General features: G+C 57.4%; 1 protein-coding gene across 3 annotated transcripts in view; it reads right to left on the bottom strand.

Moving 5' to 3' along the window:
• DIP2C (disco interacting protein 2 homolog C) overlaps positions 1 to 25,348 on the bottom strand; it is a 345,413-nt gene that overhangs the window by 274,922 nt on the left and 45,143 nt on the right. The gene's annotated exons all lie outside the window — the stretch shown is intronic.

Raw genomic sequence — 25,348 nt, forward strand, 5'->3', positions numbered from 1 at the left:
CCTCACGGCTCCTGTCACGGTCGTCAGAGAAACAGAAATACGTTTGCGCCAGAAAAAGAAAAGGTAGGAACACAGTTATCTGCTATGACTCATTGTGCTAAATTCAATGTAAAATTGCTAAAAATATTAAGATACAAATACGATTAGAATATATTTAACTATCTCCCCCTAAATTCAAGTCCCTGTTAAGCACTGTGACCTTTTCCCTCATCATACAAACTTTCCAGAAGTAAACACTAGAATTAACAAGATGACAACTTCTCCTGGTTCTGGAATCCGGAGGAAAGTGGCAGAGGAAGGTCGCTCCCTCAGCTGTCGGGGACTGTGATCTCGCAAAGCATCAGAGGGGGAAGGAGCGGCTGCCCCTGCTCACCCCCAGTCCAGGAAGCAACGCGAAAGCCGGCTGGAGGTCTTGGCAGCCTCTTGCAGCAAAGCCGGTATTTTAAGAACAAGAGTAATTTCCTGAATTAACAACAGCTCCCACGGTGTCTTTTCAAAACCAGTTCATACGATCTAATAATTAACTCAGAAAACAACACAAGTCATCCTTTATGTTTGAAAAAAGAGGGTTATTTTTCCCCCAAAATAGTTTCCCCTTCTTTCAAATGGTTTAGCTTAATCTAATGCTGAGACTATTTAACGGATAGTCTCATGTTTCTTGGCTTTTTTGGGGGGGGGGTAAGATTTTGTTAATTTACTTGAGAGCGAGAGAATGAGAGAGCCTGAGATGGGGCGGAGCAGAGGGAGCAGCAGACCCCACTGAGCTGAGCGGGGAGCCTGATGCGGACTCCACCCCAGGACCCCAGGGACCTTAGTTGAAGACACAGGCTTCACCCACCCAGGCGCCCTTCCTTGGTTTTTCTAATCGCAGTAAAGATACAGTGTCAGTTCCCGTGTACAATGTAGCAATCCAACACTTCCTTCCACGCCCTGTGCTGATCAGGACACCTGCGCTCCTTCGCCCCGTCACCCGTCTCCCCCACCCCGCCACCTCCCCGCTGCCGGCCAGCACTGCCTTCTCTAGAGCGATGAGTCTGCTTCTTGGTTTGTCGCCGTTTTGCTTCTTATACTCCACACGCGTGAAACCATACGGTGCCTTTCTCTGACTTCAGCAGCGTATATTCCCTAGATCCACTCGTGTTGCAAATGACAAGATCTCGCTCGTTTTAAGGCCACTGTTCCACTGTGCACACCCACACCACATCTTCCTTCTCGATGGGTCAGTCAGTAGGTCAACGCTGCGGCTGCTTCTGCATCTTGGCTGCTGTCGGTAACGCGGCTATAAACACAGGCCGCGCAGACCTGGCCATTTAGTACTTTCGTGCCCTTTGGGTAAATACCCAGTAGTGAGGCAGCTCTTCAACTTACGGAGGACCCTCCGTGCTGTTTCCCAGAGCGGCTGCACCCGCTCGCTTTCCCACCAACAGTGTAAGGTCACTTTTTCTCTGCATCGTCGCCAACACCTGTTGTTTCTTGTGTTGTTGATTTTAGCCGTCCTGACGGGCATGAGGTGGGATCTCATTGTGGTTTGGATTTGCATCTCCCTGATAGCGAGTGGTGATGAGCATCTGTACGTCTTCTTTGGAGAAATGTCTGTTCAGGTCTTCTGGACATTTTTAATCAGACTTTTTTTTTCTTGGTGTTACTCTGTGGGCACTTAGTTTGAGATAACATTAGAGCGGCTAACATTTCCCAAATACAGAACCAAGGACAAAAACAAACAAAACAAACAAACCAACAAACAAAAACTGATTTTAAAAAAAGAATATTTTTAGTTATATTGACAAAAGACCCTAAGATGCGACAAGCATCAAGTCCCTCGGTCTCACCATTTCCAGAAGCCCTTGCCAGAGTTCCTCAGGCTCTTCCAAGCGTCCTGATCCCCCCAACCCAGGCAAACCAGCTGCCTTCTTGGTCCCACACAGCCTTTCTCAAAGCATCAGTGCGCACCTGAAATGCGAGAGCCCACTCACCAACATGTCCTGAAACTTCCCCTCCTGGAGCTTTTCTGGATTTAGTGCTCAAAAGTCCTAACACTTGCTTTCCATTCACTTACTCTGGGCCATGAACCACTGGATGCCTTCTGTGCAACTAAAAGGATAAAAGGGAAAAAGAGGAAGGCGGCCCAGCGAGGGCAGGGACTGTCGCCTGTCTCCCTAAGGGCCCAGAGCACAGCACTTATTAGCAGAATTAACATCAGTATTTCGACTAGAGGTTGAAAACCATCCCTGCGGTTTCAGACCCTCGGATCCACACACGCATGTGGCCTGGGGCCACTCACAACTCGTGTCCGAACCCTGTCCAGACGGGCCTTCGAATTTCAGGGTTTGCAGACACAGCTGCGTTTGTCATTATTTTGTTTTGTTTAAGGAATCTCTTATTTTCACAAATAAAACATCGGGTATCTAACGTATCCTTAAACCCAGTACCTTGAGCTGGGCTCCATCTTGACGTGAGGATGCAGTGCTAGGAAGAAGCGCCCCCGGACCCGTCTGGGCTACTGCAGAACCGAAGCCCCCAGGAGGAAGGCACATGCGGGGCAGGACTGAGAGGAAAAACGGTTTCCTTGAAGTCTGATTTTGAAAGAACAGAGGCGTCTAAAACATATTCTGTACCCTGTACTCACCAGCCCCCGGAAAGGACTGCTCGCGGGAACACAATGGGTCGGCTCACACCAGGGCTGTATCTGCCCATGCTGGCGATCCAGCTGCGTGATGTCCACACGTGCTCAAAGCACAGGATCAGAACCACACGGAGTTGCTCACTGCTTTGAACGGAGGCAGAACTTTGAGAAAGGAAAGGAACAGTAAAGTCCCGCAGAGCTAAGTGTGACCTTTCTTCGAGGTCAGAAAAGGTAGAGTTCACATGAAACACGCTGGTTTGTGATTCACAGCACTTGCTTCCTTGCTGGTGTCACCCCTAAATAAATTTAGTATTTTCAAGGACTAATGATCGGGGCTCCTGGGTGGCTCAGCCGGTTAAGGCCTGACTCCTGATTTTGGCTCAGGTCGGGATCTCAGGGTCCTGGGATGGAGCCCTGTGTTGGGCTCTGTGCCCAGTGGGGAGTCTGCTTCCCCCTCTGCCCCGCCCCCTGCATGCTCTTTCTCTAAAAAAATAAATAGGACCTTAAAAATAAACGACTACTGACCATTCTCAGCAAACCATTCTCACAGTACATTGTGAACTGGCTGCGCATCGGGGCGTGTTCTGGCCGCACGCTTTCCCTGCCCTTGCTCATGGTGGAACCTTCCGCGCCTGTGAAGCTGGCTGTACGGGACGGACGTGTCTGGTTTAGGTCAACAGCAGAGTCTTGGGTGACGGGCTCACCTACAGAAGAACCCTTGCTTTATATGGGAAAGGACTGTGGATTTATAAGTGGATTTTAAGATTTCTAATTCCATTCCACAAGAACTTTAAAGAACAGCTATGCCGAAATCTAAGGGCATCTGCTCCCTGTAAGCCATCGAGAGCACAGTCTGGACGGGCACGGCCTCCGCGTCTCTGGAGCCTGTAGGATGAGCACACGCTCCGCGGCCCCTCCCAAACCAGGGACTCTGAACCTCTGGGTGTGGGCCCGCGGGGCTTCTCCAGCTCACAGGTGCTGAGGGACAAGCACCAGGCTCTGTGGGTTCCCAGAAGCTGATGAAGAGAGACCCGACCTTTCAACCTTCATGTCACAGATCTGCTTAAGCCGAGCAGGGAACGAGCGTTCGACCGCAGAACACCCTATCCCCGAACACTGCGCATCTCTGCACGAGACATCAGAAACCCAGCGTGAAGCCTTAGCTCACCTAACAAGTCAAGTTCGACAATGAGTCACAGACAAGTGGGCTCCAGGCGGCCCCACACTTGGGGCCGACGCCAGCACATTCCGCCATGAGTTAAAGAAGCGATGTCAGGAGCACACCCCTCAGAGGGAGGGGTGCTCACCGCTGCTCCTGGCAAGGGCCCAGGTCAGCCAGGGCGTCCTGGAGGCCAGGACAGCACGGTAACCCTCAGCCTCCGTGCTCACACGTCCAGGACTGGGTGCGACAGGTTCAGTGAGGAAACCCGCCTCTCTAAATAAGCAGCTTGTCCTGGCGTCGGAGCAGAGAGCGGCTGCCTGGAATGCGCCTGCCAGCGCTGGGAGGGGCAGCCAGCTGGGAGGGACCCAGCCGGTCAGGAATCCGACTGGGAGGCCAGTCAAGGCAGCGAGCACTGGCGGCACTGGCTCACATTCCTGGCAAGGCTGGGGCGGGCACACACCGCCCCACTTTCCACCCTGACAGTGTGGACGGTGTGGACACCTAACGTCTTAATAATGACCACGTTTCTCCCTCGTGATCGATGCCATGGGGTCACCCCAGGGGGTCACCGAGCAAGGGAACACTCTGAGCCTGAATCTCAAGTGGACATCAGAGCAGGAGCTGCTGCTCAGGAACGGGCTCCACCATGCTGCTCCCTCCTGCCCGGAAATGCAGCCAAGGCAGCCACTCCACGGGCGCATGGCTTCCCGGGCAGACAGGCCCCGGAGGGCGGCTCTGCGACGCACATGCATCGGCCCAAACAGGTCACCCCCGGGCTGCTGCCCTGCCTCCGACTTGACCCGGGGACTCTCTCTCCTGCGCAGCCTGCCAGAGGCCGGGGTCCCCTCACAGCGGGGAATGCACTCCCGGCCCCCGAGCCCACAGCACCGGGGACCAGGAGACGCAGCTCAGTGACGGTTGCCAGCATCTCTCCTTTCAAAGTGCCAATACTCCTCACTCAAACGAGTGGGCACACAACCTCCTTCTTTCCATACACGAAATACGGACAACTCTTCAGAGTCTGCACTTGGCCAGGAATCAAAGCAGAGTTCCACCTGTGCTCACAACGCGAGGTCAACACACACGGTGCAGACAGTGGGAGCGAGGGTCTCCTGGCCAAAACACTCCCGCAGACTCCCGGGGATGGGGCCTGCCCAGGGAGGCAAGGAGCGCCCGCATCCCCTGTTTGCCCCCAACCCGCTTCTGAGACCAACAAACCAAAAGGCTAAGAGTGGATCAGCGGAGACAGGAGGCCATCCGGACGCACACAGGCCACAGAGTCCGCCCACATCCCAGCCACGAAGACTGAAGGGCACCCTCAGCCCTCCTGTGAGGTGCCCTTCCTCTGGGACGGCCCCAGAAGATGGAGACGACCCACCTGTGCTCTGTCCAAACAGAAGCCAACAGTCATATGGGGATGCCAAGCACCTGAACACGAGCTCGTGTGACTCAGGGACCGAACTTTCCGTTAATAAACTTCTTCCGCAAATGCATTTACTTCCTGTAGTTAAACTCACAAAAGCGGGTGGTGACGTGACGGCCAGCACCGTGGACAGCACAGCTCGAGGGGGTCTGTACGTGCCCTGAGGCTCTTCCCCTTGTCCTAAGCATTTCAAGGCATGAGGACAAAGCAAGTCACCGGGTAAAAGGACACACAGGTGTGGCGGGAAGAACCCAGCCCTGGCGTCAGCCTGCCTTTGAGCCCTGGCCCTACCACGTGCGTGACCTTGTCTCTGCGTCCCCTGCGGGAGTGGTGACCCAGCTACCTGGGCAGGTGCGCACAGGGATGACAGCCTGCCCACCCACGCTACCAGCGGTCACCCTCTGCCACACAGGCAGCTCCTGTCCCAGGCAGGCAGGGGAGAGCGCTGCCACCACACAGCCCAGTGCTCCTCGACGAACCCACGTGGACGCTTCACTGGGACGTGGTGTAGGACCCAAGCAGCCCCTGGGGGCTCCTCCGTGCGCCTGCCAAAATGCAGGTGACAGAAATAGAAACCTCGTGTGCTTTCTTCTTTCAGAAGGAATCATCGGCACAGCTGTTGACGAGAAGCGAGCACATGGCTCCTGCCTTCAGCCCATCACCAGGCATGACCACGGCTGCGTTCGTGGCCTGGGAACGTGCAGACTCTCCTGGGGGCAGGTGTAACTGTGGAGACACAGGTCGCTGCTGAGGTTGCCTCCTCGGACACGTTCAACAGACCCAAGCTTCACGTGCACCCCCTTGGCTGTTTACGGGCACTGTCCTCCGGCGCAGGAGAGACACAGGGACAGCATTGCCAAGGGCCCCCTCGACAGACAGTGCTGGTGTACTTGGCACACAGAGGGACACAGCCCAGAGCACGGTCTCCACACCGTGTCCCCCAGTGGAACTTTGGATGCGTCTGAAACGACGTCACCAACGGATTTCACCCATGGAGGAGACACCCACGCCCAGCACGCGGCCACTGGGAACGGTGCTGGGCTTCCTGTGGAAAACCCCTTTCCGTTACTGTCACTGACGCTTGGTTGACACTGAAAACCCGCACCTCTGCGCCAGATTACACTCATGCTCAAGGCGACGGGGACTGCACTCCCCTCACATCATCCACGGGGCTCCTGCCATGAAACGCTACCCAGAGACCAGGCGCCCCTCGCTACTTCGTGTCCCAACCAGTTCCTGGGTCTTCAGGACAGCTGCGCTGATTCCCAGTTTCAGGACGTGCGAGAGGCTTGGGGCTTAGGGGAAGAAGCCTCTGGTGCCATATGGACCTCCAGCTCCCTTCGTCCCGGTGCCCCTGGAGACAGCGGAGACACACGGGGCTGGGCTGCAGCCTCGCACGGAAGCTCAGGCTCCCGTCTGCGCACCGCTCAGGCTAACCCCGACCTGTAGGGCTTGTTGGGGGAAAAACATCCTATTCTTCTTACTTCGGGCTCCAAAACAACCACGGAATTTCTAACAGTGTCCTCAACTTGATTTCCAAGCCCCAGACTTAACCTGGACGACCTGGTGCAGACCTCGCGAGTAAGAGCCGCAGTAAGAGCTCCCACGGCACGACGGGCGATCCCAAGGAAAGCCCCGGCTAACCGGCTAACCGTCGGCAGACAGCGCGCGGGACCAGTTTCCTAAACCAATCAACCAGCGAAGCAGTGAGAGCGTCTTCAGTCAAATGCAAATTAATTTGCTTCCTTCGTAAAAGTGTTGGTTTTTGTTTTTGTTTTTTTCAGGATGAATTTTTAAATCTACAAAGTGCTAAGGAAAATCTCATAAATTTATGTTTCTCCTGAGTAGGCCTGTGTCCACCTCCTCTGATGGGAGCACAGGGAACCCCTCCTCTGGGTCCCGTCGGCAAGAACAAAGCAGCCGGGCTGGCCTGACTGGAGCGGATGGCGAAGAAACCACGCCGCCCTGAGTCTCCCCCAGGCAGAGTCTCTTAGGGTCACTGCCGGATCCACACGAGTCCAGCACTGTGTCTGCCACAGAGTGAATATCGGGCTGACAGAATTCCCTCCCATGAGGCCGCGGTCCCCTGCAAGGTCAGAACCCGGTCCCTGGCCCCCTCGGAATACTCAGGGGCAGTCACAGAGAGGGTACGGGGCTGCCTAGCCATCTGCACTCAACTAGGTCTTCTGGCGACAAGGCTGGAGCGCCCTGTGGCTGATCAAAGGCAGCCGTGACCTCCTTCCGGCCACGCTGGGCTCAATCATCTTCACCGCCGAAAGGGACCGGGATTTGCCTGTTGGAGTCCAGACGGGCAGGGCTGGGAGGCAGAAAGACAGGGAGACAGGGCGATCCCTGAGGCCCCAGGGTGAGGCAGGGCCCGTGGGGCAAGGTGGCCGTGCCCCCCAGGGAGGGAGATCTCACCGAATTTAGTAACGAACTGCGAAGCCACAGCCCACACACAGCCCAGGCGCCTCCTGGGCAGGAAGAGAGGAGGCAGGACCCTCCCCTGCAGAGCAGCACACCTTCAGCCGCAGGCGGGAGAGCTCCCCAAGGCACAGGGCAAGGCCGAGTGCCAAGAGGAAGGGGCAGGAAAGAGCTTCATTCCTGGGGAAGGGGCAGAAGTGTCTACGGCCAATGGTAAGAGGAGGAGGCTGGTTGCCATGAGGAAGACAGCTGACGTCACCCAAAAAGCCCCATGGTCCCCAGGTCAGGGGCTGTGGATGAGCCATGTGGGGCGCCCTCTCCCCCATGCCCAGCGGCAGTGGCAGCCTACGGGGCATGAGGACACAGAGACACCCCAACTTCTGACCCGAGGGTGGGTCAGGAGTCCCGAAAAAACCTGTAGACGCCGGACCCAGGACTGAGAAGGGGCCACAACAACAAATCCTAAACCCCACCCCACACCAGTGATGCTGCAAAAGAGCGGGACCATTTCCAGCATGAACACTCTTCCCTTTAGTCTCTGCCCTCCTATGCTGGGGTCAGGCGTTCCATCAAAAACACACAAATTGGGGCGCCTGGGTGGCTCAGTAGTTAAAGCCTCTGCCTTCGGCTCAGGTCATGATCCCAGAGTTCTGGGATCGAGCCCCGCATCGGGCTCTCTGCTCAGCAGTGAGCCTGCTTCCTCCTCTCTCTCTCTGCCTGCCTCTCTGCCTGCTTGTGATCTCTGTCAAATAAATAAATAAAATATTTAAACACACACACACAAATTATGTTAACTGTACTGGAGTTTAAAAACTTTTTAAAAAATGAAGACACATGACAAAAAGCAATAAAAAATTTAAAAATAAACCCAGAACCTACAGGCAAAGCCACCCACAGAACCAGACACAGATAGGACCTAGAAGTAACAACAAACAGAATGGGAAGTTTTCAAAATGATGATTAATGTGTGAAAGGTTCTAATGGAAAGTGTGCTCAACACACATGGAGAGATGAGGGACTTCAAAGAGGAAGAAACTCTAAGGTAAAAAATGAAAAGGATGGGGCGCCTGGGTGGCTCAGTGGGTGAAGCCACTGCCTTCGGCTCAGGTCATGATCTCAGGGTCCTGGGATTGAGCCTCACACCCGGCTCCCTGCTCAGCGGGGAGCCTGCTTCCCCCTTTCTCTGCCTGCCTCTCTGCCTACTTGTGGTCTCTGCCTGTCAAATACATAAATAACAATCTTTTTTTAAAAATGAAAAGGAAACAAAAGAAAAACATGGTAACAAAGGAGAATGCCTTCAACAGGCTCATCAGTAGAGCCAACCCACGCTGGGGAAGGAGGACCCGGACACAGATCGAGAATCACCGAAACGGAAGCACAAAGAGAAAGGAAAGCATCCGGAACACAGCACCCACGGCTGGGGGGGTCTCACAGAACAGCGGAAAGAGGAGAAAAGAATAGCTAAAGAGACAACCACCAGGGATTACCAAAACTAATGAAAGACATAAATCCGCAGATGGCAGAAGCTCCAAGAATCTTGAGCTGGAAAACCCTGCACGTCATCGTGTGGTGATTCTCCATGGTGAGAGAGTCCCCTCTCTCACCGGGACAACCCAGGGGGCTCTGTCCAGCCATACACACCCGAGACGTCCTCTGCAGGAACATCCCTGCCTTCGCAAATCTATGTTCTTCCGATATGTCGGATCAGGGAAAACGGGTTTAAAAGCACTTATTTTGATCCAATCAAATCCAAGCATTTTAAAGCGACCGTTGAAGGAAAAATGGGTATGTGTAGCTCAGTACCAGCAGAAGCAAATAACATCAGTGGAGACATATTTAGTGCCTCCATCTACCAGGACCTTCCAATGAGCAGTTCTTTAAAATCTAAGATGACAGTCTCTTCCTATAAATAATAAATTTTAAAAATTAGTTATCTGTGCAAACGTCTGGTTTTAAGAGTCTCACTTCCACAAAGCCAACCAAGGACAACAAATATAATTCCAGCTCACAAGTGCAGGGGTTTAGTTCGGCCATCACACCTGAGAAACCATCACTGTAATCACCTTCAGCACTGGCTAAAGAGCTTCCCAGATTTCAGGAGACCCGCCCGACCCCTGGTAACCTGATGCATTCACCCCGGAATAAACACCGTAACCCACATGCCTCATGGAGGACACCAGTGCCACCTCAGCGGTGGAATCCGTGCACGTGCCCCACCTCGACCGTCTCCTGTCCCTCTCACCAGCGGCTGTCCATCTCCTTTGGTGGCAGCCCGTGGGGTTCACCTGAGCTCTGGTCTCCTGTGCTCACACATCCTCAGGATATCAGCTGGGGACGCAGGTGCCCTGCGAACGTGTCCCCTGACACGTTCCCAGCCTGAGGGAACCTCCTACGGCATGCTGACCACCAGGGAGCCCTTGCTGAGGTAGCCCTTGCTCCCCAAGCTCAGTGTGCCCAGAGACAACCACAGATGTCACCCCACTCTTCTTCAGGTCCACACCGAAAATCTGTGATTCATCCTGGAGTCGCGGTCCTCTCACCCCTCACTCCGCACAGCCGGCAAGTGTGGGGCCTTCCTGACGCCCCGTGAAAGTTCTCTCTATCCCTCCTCACACCGCGAGCTCCTCACCGCTCACCTCAAGTGCGTAAGGACCCTCCCCACTCCTGGCCCGTGGCCCCTCCCTGGCAGTCCTCCCCACCCCCAGGCTGAGGTGACCAGCACGAGGCTGGGGCTCGGGTCTGGAGTCAGGACCGACCCGGATACTGGCCGCGTCACGAACCAGTCGTGCGACCGTAAGGACACACGTTAGACCCTCAGGGCTTCTCAAATGTACAAACGGGCAACAGACGAGCCAACCGCGGAGAGCACTGTCAAGGCCAGATGAGGTCACCACAGCCCTCACACACGTGACAAGTGACGTGCAAATCTCCCACGTCTCTGGCGGCGATCGTTGGAGGATCCCCACCATCAAAATACAACGTGAACTGCCAGGCAGGTGGGGCAGCGCTCGCTGGGACCCCCCGCCACCGGCACAAGCTCCGCACACCTCAGCTCTCCCCAATCCCTCCCCTGAAGCCCCACGCTCTCGCCGACCGCCCCTTCCACGGGGCGAGGCGGACGCGGCTCCCATGCACCTGCCCCCTCCCCACACTCTGGCGCCTCAAGCAGCCCCTGCCTCTGCCAGAACACCATTCCCAGGAGACCCTCCCTTCCCGCGTTCATCCTGCGCCTTCTCCCCGCCTTGAAGAGTCTTTTAGAGCCGTTTCAGGTTCTCAGCCCAACTGAGGGGAAGGGACAGAGGTTTCCCACACACCCTGCCCCCCACACTCACAACCCCCCACTGCGAACACCCGCCCGATGGTGCGTCTGCTGCCACACCCACAGGTCACCGTCACCCTGACTCCACCGTGGACACTAGGGCCCCTCTCGCTGCTGCGCATCCCGGGCTCTGGACACACGCATCTGTGTCCTCAGTGTCCCACGGTGGTCTCACTGCCCTAAGAATCCCCCGTGCTCCACCCGCTTGCGCCCCCCCCCCCCCCCCGCAGCCTCTGACAACCCTGATCTACCTCCTCAGCTCACCTCAGCAAGAACACCGCCCAGCTGGACGCCCGCGTGCGGCCTTCCGAGTGCCGTCCTCCACTTGGGAACAGGCAGTACAGCCCCCCGGGTCTCCCCGCACTGACGCACGCTCAGGGAATCACGTCCCCTGTCTGCGCGTCAGAGTTTACTCACCCACCGCCTGCTGGGGGACGTCTTGGTTGTTTCCAAGTTTGGGCAATTATGACGGAAGCTGCTAGAAACAGGGGTGTCTGGGGGACGCAGTCCCTTAAGCATCTGCGTCTGTCTCAGCTCAGCTCAGGTCATGATCCCAGGGTTGGAGTCTCGAGCCCCGTGTCGGGCTCCCTGCTCTGCGGGGGTCTGCTTCTCCTCCCCTCTGCCTGCCGCGCCTTCTACTTGCGCGCTCTCTCAAATAAATAAACAAAATCTTAAAAAAAAAAAAAAAGATTTTCAAAAAGCTTCCAGGAACGGCTGCCTGCAGTTCTCTGTGTGGACGTGAGTCTTCAGCGCTTCTGTGCGAACGCCGAGGACGATGAGAGCCGGACCGGGTGCTGCGCGGGCTCAGCGGGCTCAGCGTCAGTCAGACAGTCCTCCAGGGGTCGCTCCGCTCTGCCGTCCGCAGCCATGAGCGCTCCCGTCTCTCCACGTCCCCCCCAGCATCTGCTGCCGTCCGTCCCGGACTCCGGCCATGGCAACGGCGCGCACCGGCATGGCTCCCTCTTGCGCGGAAACTCACTCCGCTTTCGAGCACAGCACTGAATACAAACGAGGCAGCGTCGCGGCTGGCCGGCTCGGACACAGTGCACAGGGCTCCGGCGTGGGCTCTGACCCGGAGCCAGGTCTCGCCCAAGAGCCCGAGTTGTTTTAAACCCTCAGTACTTTAAGGTGCTGCCGAAACGTACTCTGTCCATAAATGCTAAAAACAGAGAAATAAAACCAATACTTCAACTGCTGATGCAACAGTAATAGTGATGAAGCTAAAAATTTGCCTAACAGTAAGATTTTTTGCATTTTTTCAAATCGGTAACATTTTCTTATGCGTACTCTGGGTAGTCGAGTGCTCCACTTACAGAACTACAAGTGCCCCTTTGAGAAGTAAGGTTTCTGGCAGGAGGTAAGGAGAGGAAAGCCTTGAGCTGCGTCCTGGTGGGCTCGTCAGAGCCGAGGGGATGTCTGCTGGGACGAGGACGGGCCTCCTCTGCCGGCTCTCGCCCCGGGCCCTCACCCGGCACGCCCGGCCCCGGCTGGGTGCACCGGCCGCCCGTGTTTCTCAGATGCCCCGCACGCCGCGGCTGCTCCCGCGGCAAACAGACCCCGGCCAGCGAGCGCTCTGCCCACGGGTCACGCGGGTTCAGACACCGCGGCTCCCGGAGAGCCGCACCCACACGCTACGTGTATTTGCGGCGATGACTCCTGAAGAGTCCCTTTTAAATCATCACGGGTCCTGCTTGCTTTTCTGCAACTACGTTAAAAGACCGTTCTCTGTTATCGACGCCAAAACACCGGGTGAATCATGATTTGGGGAACTGAGGCGCTCTGGAAACTGACCAGCACTGAGTACATCCCCCGCCGTTTCCAGCTACGAAACAACGCGACCTCCATGCCCTCAGGACAAACACCCCGGAGGGCTCTGCCGGACACAGAGTCTCCAGGCGAGTGCACCGCAGAGTGCCGGCCACACCACTGCCCAGAAGCAGTTTCCTCTCCTGGTGAGGACGGTCTCTGTGACAAAACTGAACGCAGACATTTTGCTCGCTCGGATGGTTCTGACCAGAGCGGCAGAACAGGCCGTCCACCCTCCGTGTGGGCCGCTTTCCGCTTTCCTGCTGTTCTCCTCCCTTTCACGTATCCAGGGTGACCCAAGGGGTTTTAGTCTTGCTTTGGGGAGTGTGGGGCGCTTGCACGCACGCGCTGGTTCCTCAGTCCGGAGCCCCAGTCTCCTGGAACGGCCTCTCCTGCGTGCGGCAGGAGCCCTACACGGGGGTTTGGAAACGGTCCTTGCCTTGCGGTGCTGGGCATTCCGGTGGCTCTGGACCTGGGGAGGGGCGGGCAGTGGCAGGGACAGGGGCCACCAAGTGCCACTGGCCGCAGACGTGTGGGGCACGGAGCAGCGGGGCCCCACGCACACACGCACACGGCCGGCGGGGCGCAGCGGCAGGGCACGGCGGGAACAATAGGCCCAAGAAGCGGTGGGAGGAATCAAAGACAGCGTTCGGTGTCGTGCGCGGCGGGGGCCGCCTGTCCTGCGCACCGGCCGGGGCCCTCCTGTGAGCGTGTCCTGGCCGCCCGGCCCGGGAGCAGAGGGTGCTGGTGCGACGTTCTGACCGGACATGTGTCCCATGGAGCCGCGTCCAGGTCGGGCCAGTGCAGTGGGACGCGGGGCAGACGACTCCTGCCCAGCGGCCCAGGGGTCCCAGGGCTTGGTGTTATTTTCAGTCGTGGTCGTGGGATCCCTCATGCACCGGCCTGTTGGAAATGCAGCGAGTCCCTCTGCGAGTGGACGGCTCTACGGTTTCTGGCCCCGTGTCCTCCACTGCAGCAGGGCCCAGGCTGGGGTGAGCCTGCTGTCCACCGGAGCCTGCTGACCAGCTGCCAGGCCAGGTCTGGGAGCAGGGGTGCGAACGGGCCCATCGAGGGCGTCCTGTTAGGCGTGATGTCTGCTCTCGCTGTCCCTCCGCGTCCCGGAGTAGCTCCTGGTTCCTGGGCCGGGTGAAGCTGGGAAACAGGCTCCTGGGGATGGGTTGGGGTGTTGTCTAGCAGCGTGGGTTAACTTTGGGGTCCAGGGCCGCAGGCTGCCGGGACCCCTCACTGTCTCTTCAGGCGCACGCACTGCGCCGTCCTAACTGAAACCCCCGTAATGGGTCGAGCTCGTGACCCCTTGGACAGTCTCTCGGCCCCGTCCCGGGTCTTCTTGCTGGAAGAGACTGAAGTTGTCCTGCATGCGACTCTCAGAGGTGAGAGGGGCTCCTCGGTGAGCGCCCCAGGACGTGGCGATGAGCTGGTATTCCACACACGCCTGCTGTGAGCCCTTGCCGGGTCACTGGGGCACCCACCCAGCTGCCCAGGCCCCTGACGCTGCACGCCGCCCCTGTAACAGCTGCCACGAGAGGTTCCCGTGGCGATGCTGAAGTGAGCCCTAGACCCGGAGGGAGTAACCAACCTCCCTCGGCCGCACCCATGCGGGAACACGGGGCTCCCGATGGAACCTGCTTCACAGCGTCGTCAGGAGGCACAAAGGAGCTCGCACGTGGGAGTCGGGGCCCGTGTGGAGCAGACCGCCCGTGGACGTTCTCTGTTGGTGCGGAACCAGGAGCAGATGGAGCTCCCAGAAAGAAAACCACGTTTATGAAGCAAAACCTACAGCTTAAGATTCTGCTCAGAAAGTCCATGCCTGAGAACAAAGAAAAAGTGTTTTTTAAACATTTTATTTATTTGACAGGGAGAGCACACAAGCAGGGGGAGAGGCAGAGGGAGAGGGAAAGGCAGGCTCCCCGCAAAGCTGGGGAAGTCTGATGCGGGACTCGATCCCAGGTCTCCGGGATCATGACCTGAGCTGAAGGCAATTACTTTACCCAATTGTCACCCAGGTGCCCCAGGAAAGTGTTTTTTAAATACCCTATTCAGGGTTGTTTTTCAAAGATCTACCTTCTTCAGCATAGTAGTTTAGTATGTATTTTTTCTTTTGATCAAAAAAAGTCCAATAAATCCACAAAACCAAAGAACGCCATTTTCAGTTCCTCATGTCCTACAACCTGCTTCACTGCACTTGAGACATTATTTTAGGATTTCTATTACTAATGCCTTCCTGAGCACCTGCCAGGGACTGGAGAAGCAGCTGCCTCTTCTGGCCCTGGGGATCTGCCCAGACCGCGCACACAGATTCCGGCAGTGCCTCTCCCCCACGCTCCCCGCCAGAAACACGAAGAAGAAAAAGGGCCTCCTCTCCACCAGCCAAAGCAGGCAAGGCTGCAATCCCTGGTCCAACAAAGCTCTCCAGGCGAGGTCATTTGATTAAGCACCCAACACGGACTTGGATTACGATGCTTGGAATAACTCTTACTATATTAGGATAAAACACACATTCTCACTGCTCAGCAACGGACCTTCTAACTCAGGGTGGGAAAAGCGAGCCCAGTTCAATTACTCAAGCATTTATTGAGAAACTGCTAGAGCAGGAGCTAGATTTGATGCAAGACACAAAGACAGTGAGTTAGACCTCAAGCAGCTTAAATGTTCTCAACTTAAATTCCAGACTGAAAATTTTCTAAAAGTGCTTAAGATCATTACCCAACATCAACCCAAGGACCGCACCATTGAGATTCTGTGTTCTCATTCTAAATTGCAAAGCATCGACGTTCACCAAGTAATTCTCCATTCAGAACATCGAGCAGACTCAGAGAAAGGGTTTCAGCAAGAAGAGGGCCTAGGGCTACCCAAGGGGGCCTCAGCGCATCCGAACAGACAGAGCCCAAGTTTGTGAAGAGCCAAAGCAACGCAAGAGAAGCAACATTAGACGTCAAGAGACCAAGCGTGTGGAGACATGAGATGTGGTTGGCTTGGAGGAGGGGGCTGCTGGGGCTTCAGCTGGCTGGGAGGCTGAGGGGCAGTTAGGCTGAAGCCAGAGAGAGGAGACACGGGCCACACAGTCCACAGAACCAGGACACCAGGACCACAAGGGCCCCTAGTCACAAGCCCCTCCACACCACCAAAATCCACTCCAAGAGGAAGGAGGCACCGGTGAGAGCAGGGCCCCCAGACTTCGGTTGCGTGGCACATGTACTTTAATAGACTGTATCAGCTCTAAAATACTTCCTGAGTTTTCATTGCACTCAACATTCCAAGAAAGAAATCCGGAAGACCAAGCCAAGTGTGGGTGCTCAGGGCCCTCCCCGGCTCCTGGAACCGCTGCTCCCGTGAACCAGGGCTCCAGCTCCTGCAGCACGAGGACGGCCACTCACCCGCCTTCCGGGCACGTCTCGAGCTCACCAGCACACACACCTCTAACCAGCCCCCAGGTGAGGCTGCTGCCGCTCGTCCCAGGAGCGGACAAAAGGGACCCCAGGCACACGTCACCCATTGGGTCAGCAAACTGGTGGAGATATTTGTGGTGTCGTGAATCTGAAGATTGAAGAAGGCCTCAGACATGCACATCTGAGCCTTTCACGTCACACCTGTCTCCAAATCACAAAGGAAATGCTGTAAAATACAATGTTTAGACCAAAGACAGGAAAAAGCCTGCCTCCTCCTGGACCATCTCGGCCGCCTGCACAGAACTCGGCCTTGGGAACCGCTGCCAAATGGTTTAAACCAATGGGTCAGACTCCAAGACCCTCGGGAGGCAGCAGGTGGATAAGGGCCACGGAATGTGGCTGCCCTGCCAAGGACGCACGGATCAGAAGGGCCCCGTGCAGGTCTGAGTCCAGCTGACGGAGGACGGTGGACATGGAGGCTGGACCACGTGATGACTGGACGAGCGCAGACGGAGTGGAGGCACACCTGGGCGGACCCGTTGACACCCGCAGGACTGGACACAGCGGCCTGGGGTGCATGTGGCTACCCCCTCGGCAACTCCCCAGGAAGGAATGCAGCATGACTGATTAAGCCACCGTGTGGGCCACTGGATCCCAGCACTTACTCCTCACATCAGAACTCACACCGGACGTGCAGACCCTTGACCAGCATCTCCCTATTTCCCCCAGACCCAGGCAACCGCCGCTGTAGTCTGTATCTTGGAGGTCAGCTGTACAGTCCATACGCATGTGGGCCACACGGATGTGTCCCCCTGACTGATTCCACTCAGCAGTGTCCTTCGGGGCCACCTGTGTTGCTACAAACAGCAGGATTTCCTCCTTCTTGTGGCTGGGTAACATTCCCGTGTGTGCCTGTGTGTGCATGTGAGCACGTGTGTGTGTCTGCACCATGTGTTGTGTGTGTGCAGCATGTGCATGTGCACGTGCATGTGAGTGTGCACTGTGTGTACGTGTGCATGTGCATTGTGTGTATTGTGTGTGTGCGTGCCATGCACCGTGTGCCTGTGTCACGGGTGTGTGCGTGTGTGTGCATGTGCTACATGTGAGCATGCACGTGTCTTCGTACATGTGTGCGCATGTGCATGCACTGTGCATGTGTGTGTGTGTGCACCTGCGTGTGTAACATCTCTCTCCATTCATGCACCGAGGGACACTCCTGTTTATGTCTGGCAACTGCAGCGGCTACAGTGCACGCAGCAGGGCAGCCCTCTCTTCAAGACGCTGACGGCCTCTGAACATACGCTTATAAAGAGGATTGTGGGGTCACAGGGCAGCTCTATGTTTAATGTTTCAAGGACCCTCCTCACTGTTCTCCAGAGTGGCTGCCCCACTTGCGTTCCCACCAACAGTGCCCGAGGGGCCCCTTTCTCCACAGCCTCGCCAGCACCTGTCGCGTCTGGTCTTTTCGGTAACAGCCATTCCCGCAGGTGAAGAGGAGCCAACCTCGTGTGACTTGTATTTCCTACTTAGGGGTGCTGAGTCCTTCTTCGTGAGCTTGCTGGCCATCTGTTGGCTGTCTTTGCAGAAACGTCTTATCAGGACTCTTGCCCACATTTGACTGCATTGTTTGGCTTTTTGCAATTAGTTGTAGGAGTTCCTTATATATTCAAAAGTTTTTCAATCCTTTGCTGATCAACTGAAAGCCAGGACTGGCTCCGAGTCTGAAGCTGGGCTATTTGGAGCCCACGGCAAGCACAAGAATGCCGCCACTCCATAGAGGGCCAGTCTCGGCCGTTACTTGCTGACATCATGGTGTTTACCCCAGACGGTTGGTGAGGTACCTCCAGACAAGGAAACGGCTCAAAACTGGCACATTCTTCTTTAACTATTAAACCCTTAAATCCATTCAATTATTTGAGTTTCAACCTTGAGCACAATAACCACCACCCAGCAGGCAGTGTTTAAGTCCTGTGCACTCAGCCAGATGGATAGGAAGCCCTCCTCCTGCACATCCGGCCACGCAGGGGTCTGCACTTGCCTGGGGCTGTGCCCCCCGCACTCTCAGACCCGGCCAGGGCCACTGTGTGCACACAGAGCACTGGAAGCCATGCCACACAGGTGGAGAGCCAGGCCCGTTCTGGGAGATGGGAACCTGGCTGGTCCCAATGCAGAGCGGCAGTCCCCAGACCTGAAGCACCTCAGAAGCCCGGAGAAGCCCGGACGCCCCATGAGATGACCACTAGGCTTCCCTCTCACTTTCCTCCAGCAGGGCTGTGCTGGGGCTGAGCCTCGGTGCCTCTCACAAGCTCCCGGGTGAGGGGATGCGCCGACATCCGCTGCCCACGCACAAGGGAGACTGAGGTCCCCACCAGCTCATCCCTACATGTCCCCACGCTCTAGCTCGGCACAGCTTGCAGCAGCTGTGATGATGCCCCCCCACCCCAGTTCCCAGCAACAGTAGCCCACCTGCTTCCCTAACCCGCACAGCCGACTGGGAAGGGCCACAGAGCACCACGAGAAACGACCTCCCAGGGCGCCTGGGGCTCTATGGTTACACGTCTGCCTTCTGCCCAGGTCGTGGTGTCAGGGTCCTGGGATTGAGCCCCACGTCAGGCTCCCTGCTCAGCGAGGAGTCGGTTTCTCCCTCTCCCACTCCCCCTGCTTGTGCTCCTGCTCTCTCCTGCTCTCTCAAATAAATAAAATCTTTGAAAAATTAAAATTAAAAAAAAAAACTGCCCGGGGACCTGGGGGGTTCAGTCGGTTAAGGGCCCAACTGTTGAACTCCGCTCAGGTCCTGATCTCCGTTGTGAGTTGAAGCCCCATGCTGGGTGAGGAGCTTGCTTAGGAAATTAAATTTAAAAATAAAATGACTTTGGAAACAGTTCTTTCTGTCCATGGGTCCCGTCCCTGTGCTTTAATAAAACCACCACTTTGCACCAAAAATAATAAATAAATAAATAAAAACAACCTCTCATAACCCCACCTACCAGCACAGAAAGATCATGTGATCGCTTGCGGGCCGGGAAATGCAGCTGACGAGGCTGCACGTCAGAACAGACGCACTGGCTTCCGGCCGACGGGGGCACGGAGCGAGCGGACGGGTCCTTGAACACCCTGCACGAACGTGAGGGTAACCCTAACAGAGGCTACTTCTGGCGGCGGGATCTCTGCGGATTCAGCCAAATAATGTTGAATGAACACTACCAAGTAATCGCTTCTCACTTCTTTGGAGGTGATTTCGGAGGCGTCCGCTCTCACAAAGCTTTTCCATGACCCTGACTGCTGGTCATGTTCACTGCCGTCCACCCCAGACCCGAGTGAGCAAGGAGCCGGCACGGCCGAGACGAGAGGCTGCAGCCCGCGTCCCACTCATCCCCCCGACGGCCCCAGGAGCACAAGGCTGTGCATGCGCACTTGCTCCCCGGAGCTCCAGAGCGCCCACAGCACTGAACACGGAGGCTGATGTGGTCACTCGGCTCCACCTGGAAACCTGGTTTCTTCCCCACTTAGTGGCACCACATTCCAAAGGCACGAAGAACCGCTGTATTAGATTCAGGTACAACTGCGTGTTTGTGGGGTCCTGGTGCCAACGGAGCAGGCTCTCAAGCGAGCCCGAGTCCCCACCGACGCAGCAGGTGTGCCACACCTGCCCCGCGCACGAGCACGTTCCAGAACAGGCTCAAGCTGGCACACAGCCCCGGGAGAGTCCGCGCGCACACCTTTCAACGCACAAGACACAGCCCAGCCGTTCCCTCGTTCCGCGAGGGTGTGCGGAGCCGCGGACGGCACGGCGGCAGAGAGCGGACAAAGAGACAAACCCGAGCCGCCAGCAAGGAGAAGCCCGCGGAGCTCCCCAAGCTGGGGGGGCGGGCACATGCACATGCACATCGCCACGGCAACATGGAGGGGGCAGCCCCGGCCGGGCACAGAAGGAGGGCTGCGTCCCAAGCAGCAGACAAAAGCCTACTGGCCTCCAGCTCGCACCCCTCCCCTGAGCCGCAGCCCCCACCTCCGCGCGCCCCCCACACCAGGAAGATGGGCCGGCCAGCCCCCCACACTTCCATCCGGGCCCCGGGTCCACTAGGAAACCGAACTCTGCCGGCCCGCGTCACAGCCAGGCTTCGGCGGGGAATGCTGCCGGCGAGCAAGGACAGCAGAGCCAGCGGCAGGGCCCGCGCTGCACAGACCCTCCGTGACGGCGGCCGACCCACCTGCGGGCACTGGCTGGTGAGTCACGGGCGACGTGCCCACACCTGCCAGCCGCCGTGGCACTGACGTGAGTCCCATGACGATGAGCACGGCCGGGGGGAGTGCGTGCGAACCCAAAGACATCCTCGGAGTGGGCAGCGGCTGAGAGCCCATTCCCAACCGCGCGGGGCCCGGACCCTCCTCCCGCGCCCACATGGCTCTGCCCACAGGCTCGCGCTCTCTGCTCCGTGGGGACGGCCGTCAGGACGCGGCTCTGCCCAGACCTGAGGCCTCCGTGCGCACCAGACGACACCCCAGCCAGAGCCCGGGAAAGTCAGGAGAGGCCAGAGGACGGCCTGGCAGGATGACAAGATTTGGGAGGAACAGAAAGGGGAAAAAAGCCCTAAATTTGCAAAACAGCCTAAGCCGTGCAGGCCTCACACACCTGTATGCCTGCTGTCTTTCCTGGGGGTGATGGCACTTAGCAGCTCCTACTTTATCCAAATAAATGCAAACATTACCTCCTAAAATTGCATTGAATCTCTGATTACTCTGGTTACGCCAACTAAAATACTAAAAAAAAAAAAAAAGAAGAAGAAGAAGAAAAGAAAAAAGAAGAAGAAGAAAATTAACACAGGATTACATAAAATAAAATTTGTTTTTAAATGAAAACCCATCAATTCAAGGTAATTAAAACTGGAGGACATCGCATTAGTCGGCGATAGAATGAAAGACCAAAGATCGCCGCTGAATCTCCCTGAAAAGGAGCCAACCGAGATGTTCTTAAATGACACGTCAAAAGACATTCTCAAAACCTGGAACTCTAGAATAACTGCTTCTAGATGAAACACGTGAAAACTTACTCCATTCATTCCAAAATAAGGAACTACTTAAAAATCACGTCCACCAAGAAAAGCAGCAGATGAGCTCCGCACGATGAAAGCAAATAAGGAACTGTCCCAGGGAAGCAGTGCTTCCAGAGCTCAGCTCCACCAACCCCTCGGGTCACACCACCGAGCTGCTACCAGATAGGATCGGACGTGCGCAACACCAGTCTTTGTAACCACCTCGTGACCGGATACAGTTACCATCACCATTTCACAGACGACTAAACCGAGGCAAAGATCGGTCCAGGCACACCTGCCAAGGTCTCACCTCCGGCTGGGCCAGCGGCTCCCAGGCCCAGCACCACTCAAGCTGCCCCTCCTGCCGGGAGCCCCCTGGTGCACAGCCGTCAGCGACCATGCACTGCAGGGGCTTGGGGCAGGAGAGGGCAGCCACCCCCAGCAGCACCTGGGACGGTTATCACACCGTCCCCTTCCTGCTCTCCGCTCCGCTTACAGCTCCGCCTTCCCCGCCCATCAGATGGCCCCACTGGCTTGGAGAGGGTCCACACGGCCCCCAAAGACACTCTGGCCTCCACAGGTCAGGAACCCAGAGCTGGGAAAGGGCCAGAGCAGAACGAGGGTGGAGGCCATCCAGGAGAGCCCCACCTCGGGAGACGTGGAGCCCACCAAGGACAGAACCACCTGAGCTCCCGGACAGGGAGTCAGGGCTAGGCCCCCGTTTCTGCTCTTCACCGGAAGCCACGGTTTGGCACGTTCACCAACCAATGAGTTGATTTTACCCCCAAAACCGTTCGTATTGACGGTCTGGCCACAGCCACCATCCTCCTATGAATCACTCCCAAGGAACGAGGTCAGCGACCTTCTGCTCCAGAAAAACCGCCCCCTTCCTTCGGGCTCCATCCCCCAGCGGTAAAACTAGACCCGACGACATCTTCCGCTGTGCCAGGAACCCCCCCCGGCCGTGAGAGACGCTGAGCAGCTGAGGTGAGCAGCGGTCTGTTTGCCTAAGGGACAAGGAAGGTCCCGAAGGTCCTTCCGGTCGCCCCTCCAGGACCGGGCGCTGCCACCCGCCACAGGACCAGGCGCTGCCACCCGCCACAGGACCGGGCGCTGCCACCCGCCACCTTCCCGACAGCTCCCTCCTTGAGCCAAGAGGCTGCTTCGTCACCAGGCGTCACCACCACGGCCCAGGCAAGGACAGACAACAGGGGCTGTATGCTGCTGTTTTAATCCAGAAAGGGACACGCCCCGCCCAAAGGAGTTCTGACCCACACCCCGTTCTCTCGAGGTCGCCCAGCCACGCCGAGCCGCAGGCGGGAGTTTCGGCTGGGGCCACAGCTTCCCCAAAGCCGCAGCTCTCTTAGGAAGGACGTCGGAGAGCTCGGCTACCTTCCTGGTGACCAGCCGCACCGGGAACCCTGGGTCTCCAAAACCCAGGAGTGACCGCGAGGAGTCAACTGTCCCACGGGTGGCCACTGTCCACGTTCACCGAGAGGCACAGACACTCTCCACGTCGACACGCCCCGGGAAGCAGAGGGTTTGCCAAGCGGACGGGGCTTCGACGGGGCGGAGGGAGTCCTGAGGCGACCGGCAGGCCCGGCAGACTCAAGAGCATGGCCTGCGTGGCCCAGTGCAGCCACCATGGAAGGCCAAGCGCCAGCTGGACCCTGCCTGATGCACACGTCGGGAGCCACACCCCACGTTGCCGTCCACCCGGAGAGGTTCGTGGCATACGTGGCTAGTTTCCGTTCCTGACCTGGGGTTGACCTGACCTGCAGAACCGGAAACCTGAGCGGCTGGGACGTCGCCGCCCCGCAGCCCACAGATACAGCCTGAGACCCACAGCTCCCCCAAGGCGGTCGCATCATTATTCCTGCGTCATCGGTGACGAGAGCCAGAAGCTTTAGTGGCGGCAGGACATCAAGCAGCCGAGTGGGGTCAAGACGAGGAGGCCAAGCTCGCACCGACCTCTCTTGAGGCTGAAAGAACACGCGTGTTCACAAGGGAAACCGTCGCCACACGCACCGAGGGTGGACGCCGGGTATGGCCCCGGGGAGTGGGGGGTGTTGCCTCCCGAGACCGGTTTGCTCAAAAGCCTGCCGGCACCAGACTCAAATTTTTACATATCCAAGAATTTTTGTTAAGATTTTATTTATTTTAGAGAAAGAGCGAGCACGGGAGAGAGAGAAGCAGACTCCCCGCTGACCAAGAAGCCCAACGCAGGGTCGGTCTCACAACCCCAGGATGGTGACCCGAGCCGAAATCGAGAGCCGGATGCCCCACCACTGAGCTGCCAGGGGCCCCCACTCACCCAAGTTTTTACACAGCGTGAACGAGCTCACTGGCGGCACTGAGAGCCTGCGGCTCTGCCAGGGCTGCAGCACGCGCTGTCGGGCAGCGGACTCCGTGCAGGCCAGGCAGGTCCTCACGGAGGGTCAGACCCAGACCCGGGCACGGCCACCCCACAGGAGCACTGTGGGACAGGCAAGCTGGTAAGTGGCAAGAGGAGAGAAGCAGGGGCCTGTGTCAGAGGAGGAGGAGGCCGGGGCCGGGCGGACAGGAGAACCACCACCACGGTCGTCCCCCAAACCACAGGGGTTCTGAGCCGCTGGCGTGGGGCTGTCCTCTGCAGTGTAGGGCATGCGGCAGCACCCCTCTCCCCAGGGACGGCTGTGCCACCACAACCCCAGTCCCGATGACCACAGCCGTCTCCAGACATCAGCACCGACCTGCCCCGGCCCGGGTTCCAGAGCGCTCAGCCGGGTCCCATGAAGCCTGGCCGCTGGAGGAGGCAGATCTGGAGGACACTGGCGGGAGGGCTCTGGCCGGCTCGCCAAGAAGCCTGATTTCCCCTCGGGTGTCCACCCCGGAATGGCAGGACCAGGACTCTCTTCGGGAGCTTGCGTAGGACGTCAGGGAGTGGCCAGAGGGGACCCTGAATTCTCACCGCCTGGCTCCACAGAAAACACCACGAGATGAGAGGTGGGCCACAGGAGGCAGCGCGACACCCGGTCGGGCGCCGCAGGGGCGTCCAGCAGCCGTCTGCTTGCTCACGTACAACCTGCGGCCACCAGGACGGGCGGCTGCGACGGCTCCCGTCCTGACGGAGGAGTGACCCAGTTCCTCAGGAGCACAAGATGCGGCCCCCCTTGGGGGGTCAGGGCCACCCTGGGCGCAGGCCCGGACGGGGCCCCGGGAACGAGGGTGGAGCCCAGACCCCCCTCCGTGCCCCAAATGTCAGCTCGAGGGGTCTGGGCTCCACAGAGACCTCCAGAATCAGACACATGACAGACGGAAACCGTGCTCAAGCCCGACGGCACGGGAAACGGCCGTGCCATTGCCGTGAAATCAGCCAGGCTCACGCGGACCTTCAGCCTCAATCTCATTACTGCACCCAGCGTGAAGGTCACAGCGTCGGCCTCCACGGCCAGAGTTCCAGGCAGACAGGTGTCCTCAAGGAGGGGCACCGGACTTCACATGGAGAGCTGAGACACGGCGGTGCTTTCTGGCCCCTCCCCGCCGGCCGCCAGTTCGTCCTGGTTCTGTCAGGGGCCTTTTAACCAGACTGGGACTAAACTCTTCCTGGCTGGCGGTACAGAGCAGAGAGCTCTGGGCAGAGAGGCGCCGCCCCGGGGTCCTGCCGGCTGAACCCCCACCTGACGGACCCTCGGCACACCGAGGCCCGGGGCCCCCGCCGGGCTGTGTGGAGGGGCCCCCGCCGGGCTGTGCAGAGCCCGTCTGCTGAGAGCGCGCTGCCCCAGGAAATGGCAACGTAGGCCGGCCCCACAACTGCCCTGGAAGACGGCGGGGCCAGGAGGACAGGAGCTCACAGCCCGAGCAACGCACCTCCCTCCCGGACACGCGGTGAGGGCGCCGGCAAACCTACTCCGCCCCTACCGGCGGCCAGGACACTGCCCACTGGTCTTTCACTTTGTTTAAATGAGAAGAGACACTTGTCGACAAGGACAAAATGCACGATGAAACAGAACAACAACAAAAAAACCCCAGTTTTCTTTCTAATTAAAGATTTTTAAATTCTTCCACATACTTTGTTTTAATAGTGGTAATTATAATCCCACTTAATGTTAAGCACTTCAACGAAATGAGAGGTTAATTATACAGACTCTGCTAATTATGAAAAGTAAAAT

Source organism: Mustela nigripes, chromosome 6, assembly GCF_022355385.1.
Source record: "Mustela nigripes isolate SB6536 chromosome 6, MUSNIG.SB6536, whole genome shotgun sequence".
In the NCBI taxonomy this organism is placed as follows: Eukaryota; Metazoa; Chordata; class Mammalia; order Carnivora; family Mustelidae; genus Mustela; species Mustela nigripes.